Source organism: Cyprinus carpio, chromosome A10 (assembly GCF_018340385.1).
Source record: "Cyprinus carpio isolate SPL01 chromosome A10, ASM1834038v1, whole genome shotgun sequence".
Taxonomy (NCBI): Eukaryota; Metazoa; Chordata; class Actinopteri; order Cypriniformes; family Cyprinidae; genus Cyprinus; species Cyprinus carpio.
Window position 1 is genome coordinate 2,634,155 of NC_056581.1, and position 10,788 is coordinate 2,644,942.

The 10,788-nt window shown below is 37.1% G+C and overlaps 1 pseudogene; it reads right to left on the bottom strand.

Moving 5' to 3' along the window:
• Positions 1–67: 67 nt before the first annotated feature.
• Positions 68–9,933, bottom strand: LOC109083603 (annotated as a pseudogene).
• Positions 9,934–10,788: the final 855 nt, after the last annotated feature.

A 10,788-nucleotide genomic window follows, 5' to 3' on the forward strand; every position in this document is an offset into this window, starting at 1 on the left:
AATGGCAGACAAGATGGTGATTGGTGAAAACTCAGCAATTTTCGGAACAAGGACAACATTTCAGATTTCAGTCTTGAAAAATCTTCTTGCTGAATCTAAATTTGAAACACATCTTTTCAAATGCTTCATTCAGCATGGAGTCTGACATGTCTGACTTTTTCTCCCGACAGTCTTTCAGCAAGTCCAGCACTTTTTCCTCCATTGTGTCCATGTATGTCTTTATGATTCCTTCCACCTTCATCATTCCATTTCGACGTGAAAGAGCTGCATCCAGTTTTCTAGTGACATAATTTGAAAGCTCTGTCTTTAAAGACTTTGCAGAGTTTATAAAGTCTTGTCGATAACTTTCCACAAGTTCAACATGACCTTCTCCCTGTTCGTAGTATGACTGGATCTTGTCAATAATTTCATCTTGTCCTTTTGAAAGCACACATTCTGCCTCTCGTAGTAAATGACAGTGGACATCTTCAACAGTGCACTCCTTTTTAAAATTTTCCGTAGTTTAAGATCTTCGTTTCAGCTTTTAACGCCCATGTGTGCATTTGCTTTCTCAGTGTCCAGTCCCAGCTGTTGTACTCTGTGCACAGTTTCATGTATGCATCAGCCACCAGGCTATTTCTGAAGCTAAAGATGAACTTCTCAAATTTCACAGCAGTCCACAAGTCTTTGGTCCATTTAAGAAATTCATTGATTGTGCTGGGCTTGTAATATTTGAAGATGTCCATTATATGCTTTTTGAGAGCATACACAGACTCACTATAGCCAATACTCACTGGTGCCATTGGGGGGTTTCCATGCCACAATCCAGGGATGTAGTGGTCACCTGTCTCAGTGTCATAATTCATCAAATCTGTAAATTTCTTGAACTCCAGTTTGTTCTCCATTTTGGCTGCAGCCTGAGTCATTTCATCCAGTTGTTCCAACAGAAATTTACGATCTCTCATGTTTGAAACATGAGCTGAGACATCAGCAACATTCTGGTGTACAAACAAACAGGTGTGTTTCTTACCTATTTCCTTCATCCTGAGGAAGGCATGAACAATGATCTGTAAAATGTCTTTCATCTCTGTGGAGTTTTCCATGGCAATGTTAACAATTGTTACATCACTCAGTCCAACAACAAGTGTTGCCAGCTCATTGTCATGTTCATAGCTGTTGTCCAGTTGTGCGAGCTCAGGGGATTTCAGTCCTTCAGTGTCAATTATCACTATATAATCACAATGGAGTTCTGCTTTTACGCTCTTCTGTTACTTTAATGAGCTGAATAAAGGCTCCCCTGGTGCACCTTCCACTGCTCACTGCAAACTGAACTCCAAACATGGTGTTCAGCAGCGTTGACTTTCCTGAACTCTGGACCCCCAAAACAGTGACAACCATAATCTTGTTTTTGGGCTCCACCAGTGTGTTTAATTCAGAAAACACACTAGTAATCCATTTCTCAGGGATATTTGAAGAATCTCCATCCACAAGTTCAAGTGAAAATCCATCCAGGAGTAGTTGAGCACAGAGTTTAAGGTAAATGTTCCAGCTGTTTTTGGTAAAGTGCATTTTCTGGGAGTAAGACTGCAGCTTCATAAAGCTGGCTCATCTCTCGAATGAAATGCTCCACTCCTAAAGAACTGTCTGAAATCTTTTTATCAAGCTCAGCAATTTCTGTCTTGTTCCCACAAATATCTTGACATTTCTGTTTGTAGAGTTCTCTGAGTTGAGGCAGTACTTCATGTGAGTGATTCTCCAAATTGATTCTCATCCATTTTAAGAAGTAGGCTTTTTCTGGTGTTGATATTCCCCTGATAAAGCAGCTCATAGTAACTGATATGCCTGTTTCGTTTTGCTCTTCTCTGAGCTTCCTTTTCTCAATCTGAAGCTCATTTTTGTAGTCCTCAACACTCTTATCCCCAACTTTCTTCATTCGGCATTCCTCCTTGTCTAACTTTGCCAGTTTCATCAAGATTTCTCCTTGCAAGGGCAGCTCCTCCTTCTTGAACTGCACTATATCGTTAATATTTGAGGTGATTTCATCTGCCCTTGCTTTAGCACGCTGACATTCTTCAGTATCCTCATCCACCAAGATTCCCAGTTTTCGTGCAATCTCAGCTAAATGAACAACTGATATTTTGTGATCGTTGTTCTTAATTGCATCTTGCAACTTGCTTTGAATTTTTCCAACGAAGTCTGCATCATTCTGCTTGGCTTTAAAAATGAAATTACTTTTCTTCAGACTGAGCTTGCTGACTGTAGCTTTTATGCTGTTGTTGTTGGAGTCTCCCACAAAAAAATAACTGAGGCATAGATTTCTGACTGGGGACTGAAATTAACTGTGAATCTAAAAGTTGGGATTCAAAGAACACAAACACAGCAGTTGAAGCCTCACAAAGAAAAGTGTACTGTGTTTCAAAGCTCTGAATGTCACCTCTCAAATTGGCAATCGCTACAGGTTCAGGAAAGACATCAATGTTCTCATTTCCACAAGGAAGATACCAGGCCATCTCAACCAAGCCATCTGATATTTTCTTACTGATGTTTCCACAATCCATGTTGAAGTGCACAAAGGTATCAGTGTACTGCTGTGGATTACTGAGCAACTTATTCAGAATTTCTGATTTGGAAATGTTGCATCTACCAAGTCTCACAAAAGACACTAAAGGCAATTCTGAGAGAGCAATCCTTTCTTCCACAAATGCACTTGGATCTAATAAAGAGTGTGGTCTGTATTTTTTCACAATATCTCTCATTGCCCATAGCATAAGAGTGATCTGATTTTTATCAGTGTTTGGAAGCAGGAGGGGAACCGCAAACTGACACATGGACATTTTTATGATAATTTCCTGCTGAAGAAAACTGTCAGAACAAAGAAACACAGCAGTCAAAATGTCTAAAGGATTTACTGACTGAGGACAGTCTGATTCATTCTCCTGATCATCATCCCACTCTGAATCTTCTGTCCCATCTGATGAGGAACACTTAACGCTCCTCGCTGTCCTTTGTAGCATCATCAGTCTCTTCAAGAACAGCCATGGCAGATCTGAAAGGGACTGAAAAGGCACATCTGTGATACTGGTCTTGTCAATCTGCAGCACTGTGTGTAGAGTGAGCTTCTTATCATAGTACTCCACCAAACCCAAGTTTTCCAGCAGTTTCTTCATGATGTTCTCTGTAAACGAGACCAAAATGGGTTACTTTTGCTGTCTCTTGTCCAGTCAGCACTGCACATGTCCTTTATTATTTATTGGATAAAATGCTGCACATTTTTCTTTGTGAAACTGAAATATGTCAAATAACAAAACTAAATTGCAAATTTAAAACCAATCTAAAATCAAATAAATAACACAAAACAACTCTCTTCATAAACATTAACCAAGGCTTTGACTGTGCCCTTTCCATATAGAGGCACAATGCATTTTAATCATGATCCAAGCAAAGATGTATGGAATGCCATATTTAGAAGTAAGTAAATAAATGAATGTACAAATAAATGTAAAATAAAAAGAAGAAGAAAAGCTATTATATATATAATAATTATAAAAATAAATAATAATTTAAAATCCAAAATCAATAATTTAAATATTTTAACCACTTTCCACTTTTATTTATTTTTTCTTTTATTTATTTATACATTTATTTATTTCCACTTTTATTTTCATATTTATGTATTTATTTCCACATTTATTTATTTCTACATTTATTTATTTTTTACATTTCTTTGTCCGTAGGGTAATGAGGAGGGCGTGTTATATCTCAGGCAATCTGGCCAGAGTAGGCGAGGGGTAAAGTCCTAAAGGGGTCATAGGATGCTTTTTTTTAAAGATCATTATTTTGTGTATTTGGTGTAACAGAATATGTTGATATGCTTTAATGTTTAAAAAACATATTATTTTTCAAATACTGCCTCTCTCAAACACGTCATTTTCTACAAAGTCCCTCCTTCTGACAAGCGCAGTCTGCTCTGATTGGCCAACTGACCCAGTGCATTGTGATTGGCCGAACACTGCAAGCACTCATAGGAAATGTAACGCCCCTTTCCATAATCGTGAGCTTCATCTTTCAAAATAAATGTAAAGACAGTTAATAATGTCCTTAGTTTTACCATCAGTTCAAGCCCGAAAGGGGAACAGAGTCGTGTGACATACACAGTGATGAAGCTCATATGTGTTTGCAGTACACAAGCCATGGATGGTTAAGACAGCTGACTCCACTGTGTGACCCTCTCTCTCTCTCTCTCTCTCTCACACACACACACACACACACACACAATGTTCAGAACTCTGCATTTGAACAGTCAACAGCAAATACTTAAACTAATAACAAAACATACTTACAGTAGCGGATTCAGAAGCGCCAGATTGTCGTAGCAAATTCAGAATTACCTCCTCTCCTAGTTTCACAAAACCGTCGTCCATAAAATGCATTGCTGTTCTGTTGTAAGTAATCTTAAAGATTCCTAAATGCATCTACTTTCAGAAGGCCAAATAAAGTGCTTTTGCTTTCTCCTAGATACACACAGCATCTCCCTGACATGACTGCTTCAACACTAACTGCGGTTACTGAAACCACGCCTTCTTCTACAAAGCTGTTTCATGCATTCAGAGTTGTTTAAACTGTTAAAGAGTTGTATTCTTTTGCTTTTGGCATGGACAAAATTTCAAAAAACAATTTGGACGTATGATGGAGTGTTTTTGTGCAAAAAATCTTACTTCTGGGTTTGTACAAGTTTCAGAGAGTTTTTTTCTTTTTTTCGATCGTGGCTCTTTATGACATAGACGAGGATGGAACTCCTTATATGGGCATCTCTCCCGGAAGACTAGAGCAATAGTGAGATCGCACCCATCAACGCACTTCATTCAGCAGCGCTGCACGGGACTTACTTGGGAAGAATGTCTCTAAAGAAGTGTGTTTTTGGTTGGAAAGATAACTTTGTTCAGCTTTTTAAAGAACCCAACGTTATATAAACAGTGGATGCAGTTTGTTATTCCGGAGCAACAACTCAGTTTCACAAGTGTGTTTGTTGACAAGCGTTTTATAAACAAGGCCCAGCTCAACGCTGTATTGTTTAATACTGAAGTCCGAGATATAAAAGTTCCCAGTCATGATTCAGAACTGCAGACGGTAAGTGAAACTGCATCAAATGTCTGTGTTTTGTTGGCAGTCAGAGCTCAAGTGTTCGTCAATCTTTAGCTCCGCCCATGGCACGCCTCCAGGACCTCAGCTTTTTCGGGAGAGAATAGTAAAGCTGTATCTTTCTTTTATAAGTATGATAAAACTAAAGACTTATTGGAGATATGAAGGATGCATTACTACTCTATAGGTACTCAAGATTAACATGAGATGGGTGAAACCATGTGTGTTATGTCCCCTTTAAGTGTGTAGACTGACTCAGTCATTAGGTGTGGGCTCCTCTCTGACTGTCAGAGAATCTGCTCCTGTCAATGGTGACAGTCTTTTAGTGTGTTGAGGTCAGAATGTTTCTGCTAGTCCTGTAGTGACCATTGTAATAACCAATGAATTTCAGTCCTGGAGAGCCCACACAGCCCTGCAGACTTTAGCTCCAATCTTGATAAAAACTCACCTGCCTGGCTTTCTAGACCTTGATTGGCTTTGTTTGATTAGGGATAGAGCTGAAGTCACTGTGGCTCTCGACCAACATTGACTTAGACTAATTAGACTAATTAGATTGGTTAAAATACTTACTGTCAGTTTACAGTTTACCAGTTAAGCTGGGACCACAGTACAGGACTATTCTGACCTCAGCACACTAAAAGACTGTCACCATCGACAGGAGCAGATTCTGTGACCGTCAGAGAGGAGCACACACCAAATGACTGAGTCAGTCTGAACACTTAACGACTTGTGCGTCACGACTGGACAAACTCTGCTGAACCCCACAACCGAAAACAGTGGTGTCAGTCACAAATATTAAACGTTTTTAGGCTACAAGCTCCGTTCCCATGGACACCTTGTGTTTGATCAAATTCTGGATATTTCCCAGCCTAAATCCATATCTAAAGCCGTGTCGACACCAAGAGAACCCATTATAATCATTTGATGCGTGACCACACGGGAAGTGGTGTGAGGCACAAATCTTCTACAGTAGCCTAACTGATGCCTCCTATCCCGAATCTTTGAAACATGCATTGCATGTGTTTGAAAGTGAAACCTAAAAAAAAAAAAACAGCTCGCATAAGAAAGCGATTGCACGCTTTCGCAAGCTTCCAGCCGAAACAATAACCGGTGATATAAGACTTCGTTTGGGCACCACAAAGTGTCACTGTGGCCCCAAAGCTTACCCCTCTCCAACAAATAAACAAATAAATGTAGAAATAAATAAATGTGGAAATAAATAAATCTTGAAATAAAAAGAAATAAATATGTAAATAAATACATAAATGTGAAAATAAAAGAAAAATAAATGTTGAAATAAAATAAAAAAAATGCATAAATAAGGAAATACAATATAAATAATTATTTATTTTTGCTTTTCCCCCTTTTCTTTGCATATTTATTTATATATTTATTTATATTAGCTTTTTTTAAACTTTTTTGTTGTACATTTATTTATTTATTTACTTACTTATTTCTAATTATGGCAGTGATGGCATTCCATAGAAACAGTGGGTTTCATGACCCTTTAAGGACACCGACAGCAGCTAGTTACTTTTGCATCTTTTTGTGTTTGCATGTTTAAACTGGCAAGGTGTATTTGTTCGTTCAGGTGCAGAAGGACACGCAGGAAAGCTTGGTTCGGTGTTCGTGCGTTTGAGACCGAACACAGCGCTCAAGTACTCTGTCGAGTTCTCGCGTCTTGTAAATGCTCTATAACTATCCATTAGCAGTTTCTCCGCTGAACACGACTCCAGTTCGGGTATGAGAATCAGCGCCGTTAAGGTGGCAAACAGAATAACAGAGACTGGTCTATCGTTTCACCAGATAAGACCCTTATTCCTCGGCTGGGATCATGTAGAGCCCTTTATAGCTGCATTGAAACTGTAATTTGGAAGTTCAAACCTTTGGGAACCATAGAAGTCCACTATATGGAGAAAAATCCTGGAATGTTTTTCCTCAAAAACGTAATTTCTTTGCAACTGAAGAAAATAAAGACATGAACATCTTGGATGTCATGGGAGTGAGATAATTATCAGGAGATTTTTATTCTGGAAGTGAACTAATCGTTCGATCAAGCCCTCAGTGGACTGCACTGATCATTTGCCGCTCTTAAAATAGGGCCCATCAAGTCCACAACCAAACTAAATATCTTGTTGCACATTAATGCAGATGAATTGATTGCTTCATGTGAAATTGTCACTCTGTGTCAATATAATATATTGTAGCATGATACTGGCTGATGAAGCAATAGATAGAAAGGTGACACGGATACTTATTCCGCACAAGGAATAAGACTGGATGTGGCAGCACTGTTTTCTTTCATTTTCTGGTGTACTATTAAACAGAGGAGATGATGATGCCATAATTACATAAACAGAAATTTTAAAAGATTTACCTAATTACAAAGAATGGTAATGGGTCCATTTGGTTTCATTGTAGAAAAAAAAAGAAAGAAAAGATTTATCTGAAAGTGTGAAAAGCTTATCATTATGTAAATATGTTTGCACACTATGCAATTCCAAGGTATATTCAAAGGTCCAATTTTAAGTATTACTAATGTCTAAATTGTTATGTATTTGTACACAAATTGTTATGTAGTTAACTGACTCACTGGTGTACAGAAGAGGAATGTTGATGCAAGACGTGGGTTCTTCTTCGTTGTAGACCAATCCAACCTTCAGACATGGGGACATTTAAAACAAAGATCATAGTTAAATATAGCCTTTTTAGAAAAAGTTATATCATATTGGCAGCTTAGTTGGCAGGAAACCATGTCTCATTTGAGTTTACATCCAGGACCGGATTTACCTTTTATTGTGACATAGGCAAAAGAACATTTTGGGCCCCTCTTCCCTATTAATATACGTATAATACTACCACCCCAAATAGGGTTACCACCTTCAGCGAGGCAAAATAAGGGACACCCATTCACAACCCCCCCCCCCCCAAAAAAAAGGATGACAATGGAAGCAATCTTTAAATTATAAAATTATCAAAATTATTAATTATTATTAGGATTTTTTTTTTTTTTCTTTTTTTTTTTTTTACAGTTCTGCAGCTGTTACCTGAATGGGATGAATTTTATTATTTATTTATTTTTTATTAATTTGCTTAAATTAAGGCTACATTATTGTGCAATTATTTGTCCCATTTTTATCTAAATAATTTAGGATTTCTTAAACTTTTTAAAATGGCAGATTTCATTTCACATATATTATTATTATGTATATATTTATGATAAATACAAGTGATAAATTAATAAATGGCGTCTAACATTAATTATAATCTATTAATTGATCTGTCTAATCATGTCTAGAAATGTAATAATTATGTCTACCAAGCTCTGATAATGTATGGAATAGTATATTAACAGACTATCCAAACTTTAATCAAACAATGGCCTATACCTTTATTAGCACGGATTTGTCTGTCACTTTAAAGGTATAGTTCACCCAAAAAAAAAAAAAAAAAAAAAAATTATCATAATTTACCCAGGTTGCCCTAAACCTGCATAAAATTATTATTATTATTATTATTTTTCTGTTGAACATAAAAGAAGATACTTTGAAGAATGTGGTTAACTAAACAGCTTCTGGTCCCCAGTAACTTTCATAGTAGAGAAAAAAAACTATCAGAGTCATTGGGGACAAGAAACTGTTTGGTTACCTTAAAGTATCATCTTTTATGTTGCTGTATCTTTAACAGAAGAAAGAAATTATTACAGGTTTGGAAGAACTTATGGCTGTGTAAACCATAGATACGTATATCCATATATATCTATGGTGCAAACGATAAAAAAAAAAAATAATTAAAAAAAATAATAATAATAATTTTTGGGTGAACTATCCTGTTAAGTCAGACAATCCATCATGTGCAACTGAACTGATTCTCTGCAAACAGCAAGTTCAACATTAGTTACTGGACAGACCCATTGATAACTTTCCCATTCAGCTCTACATCTGGAGAGTCTTGTGATCGAAGGGCGGATGTGAGCTCTAGATGTTTTAAACCGTGCAGGTTTAGCGAATGATGCGCTCGCGTGAAAGGGCTTTAACGTTCTGGAGACTCCGTCGCCATGGAAACAAAGACTCCAAAATGCAATCATGAGCAAATGAGCTTCTCTAATACTTCTGAAATTGATTTAATTATAATTGCTATTCGTATTATAAACAATGAGATGTTGCGTCTGTGTTTTTTTAATTTGTGCATTGTCATCACCCACTGAACTTTCCACTCCGACTGGCGCTTTTTTCTGACTTCAACGCTAAAAGATGGTTTGTGCAGGCTGTTAGTAAATTTAATATCAAGTGTTTAATACACGTTAAGTGTTTTTTAAACATGTTTTAGAATGTCCCCATGGCCCATGCACATTATGTTGATGATAAAAAGGGACAGGTGAGTCACATCTCGTGGTTTCAGGTCCTGTAAAATTGTTTAAGTGCAATAAGTCCGAGACGTGAGATGTTTACTCACAATTGCGAGAAAAAAGAAGAAAAAAAAAAAGAGTCAGATTTGTGAGATAATAAGTCTCATTTAGATAAAAGGGCTTCTGAAGTTATAGTCAGACTACTGAAACTTGTGCATACACTGCATCTCACTGGATAATTACAATTAATAGCAGTAGTGATTTTTGGAAATGTAATCTAATATTTCTCACTGACACACTAAAGCAACAGACATAATTGAAATCCTTTTTTTATGCTTAAGATTTTTGCACAGTACTGTAGGTCACAAGCAGCCATGAATATAAATTAATGCTACATATGAAAAGAAATTACAGGCACTTACCCTGGACCTGGAAAGCTTCTCTGATGCTGTCTGAAGGAAAGGTTGACCACCACTGGCCCCGCTGCTCTTTTATCTCACAGGACTGTACCAAACAACAGAAGGGGAGATGATGTGATCTCAGTTACAAAAGTGAGGTTATATTAGATCAACATCTAAAATCCCCTTATTGAAGTGAATGATTCCTGGATACGTGTAATATGATCAAGATTCAGTTTTTTCTGTCAGTCATGTGGTTTGCAGGAATCTGAATGAATAATTAATGCAGACTGGCACCATTCTGATATAACATCTGCTTTTCATCACCCAGACAGTTCATTTTCACTAAGAATATGAAATTATTTGAAGTCAGATCCTCTTTCATATGAAAATACACCACTGTATGTAATTAAATGCATGACGATACAGTATTTTAATAAGTAAATCCATCTGGAACAAGAAAACTCAGGAGTAGAGAAGTACAACCCCACACACACACAGAAGCTGACAATGAAACTAAGGAAACTCAGGGCTTAGCTACAAGAAGAGAGTAATCAGGGAGAACAGAACCAGGTGTGTAGGACCTTTAACAAATGAGGAAACTAACCAGGAATTAGACAGGGCAACACAAGGAAAACTAAACCAAAACAGACTAAAAATGTGAAACACACACCACATGTAGCCTACTCCTGTCACAGCTTCTTAACAGCTGACATAACTGACCAAAGTTAGGATAATGGAAAATTTGAATGCCTTCCAGACCTGCATTAATTATTCATTCAGATTCCTGCAAACCACATGACTGACAGGAAAACTGAAACTGAAAAGTCTAATATGTAATTTTGCAGAGAAAGATATATTACTCTTGATCATATTACACGTATCCAGTAATAATAAAAAAAAGATTTCTTTAGTGTGTCAGTG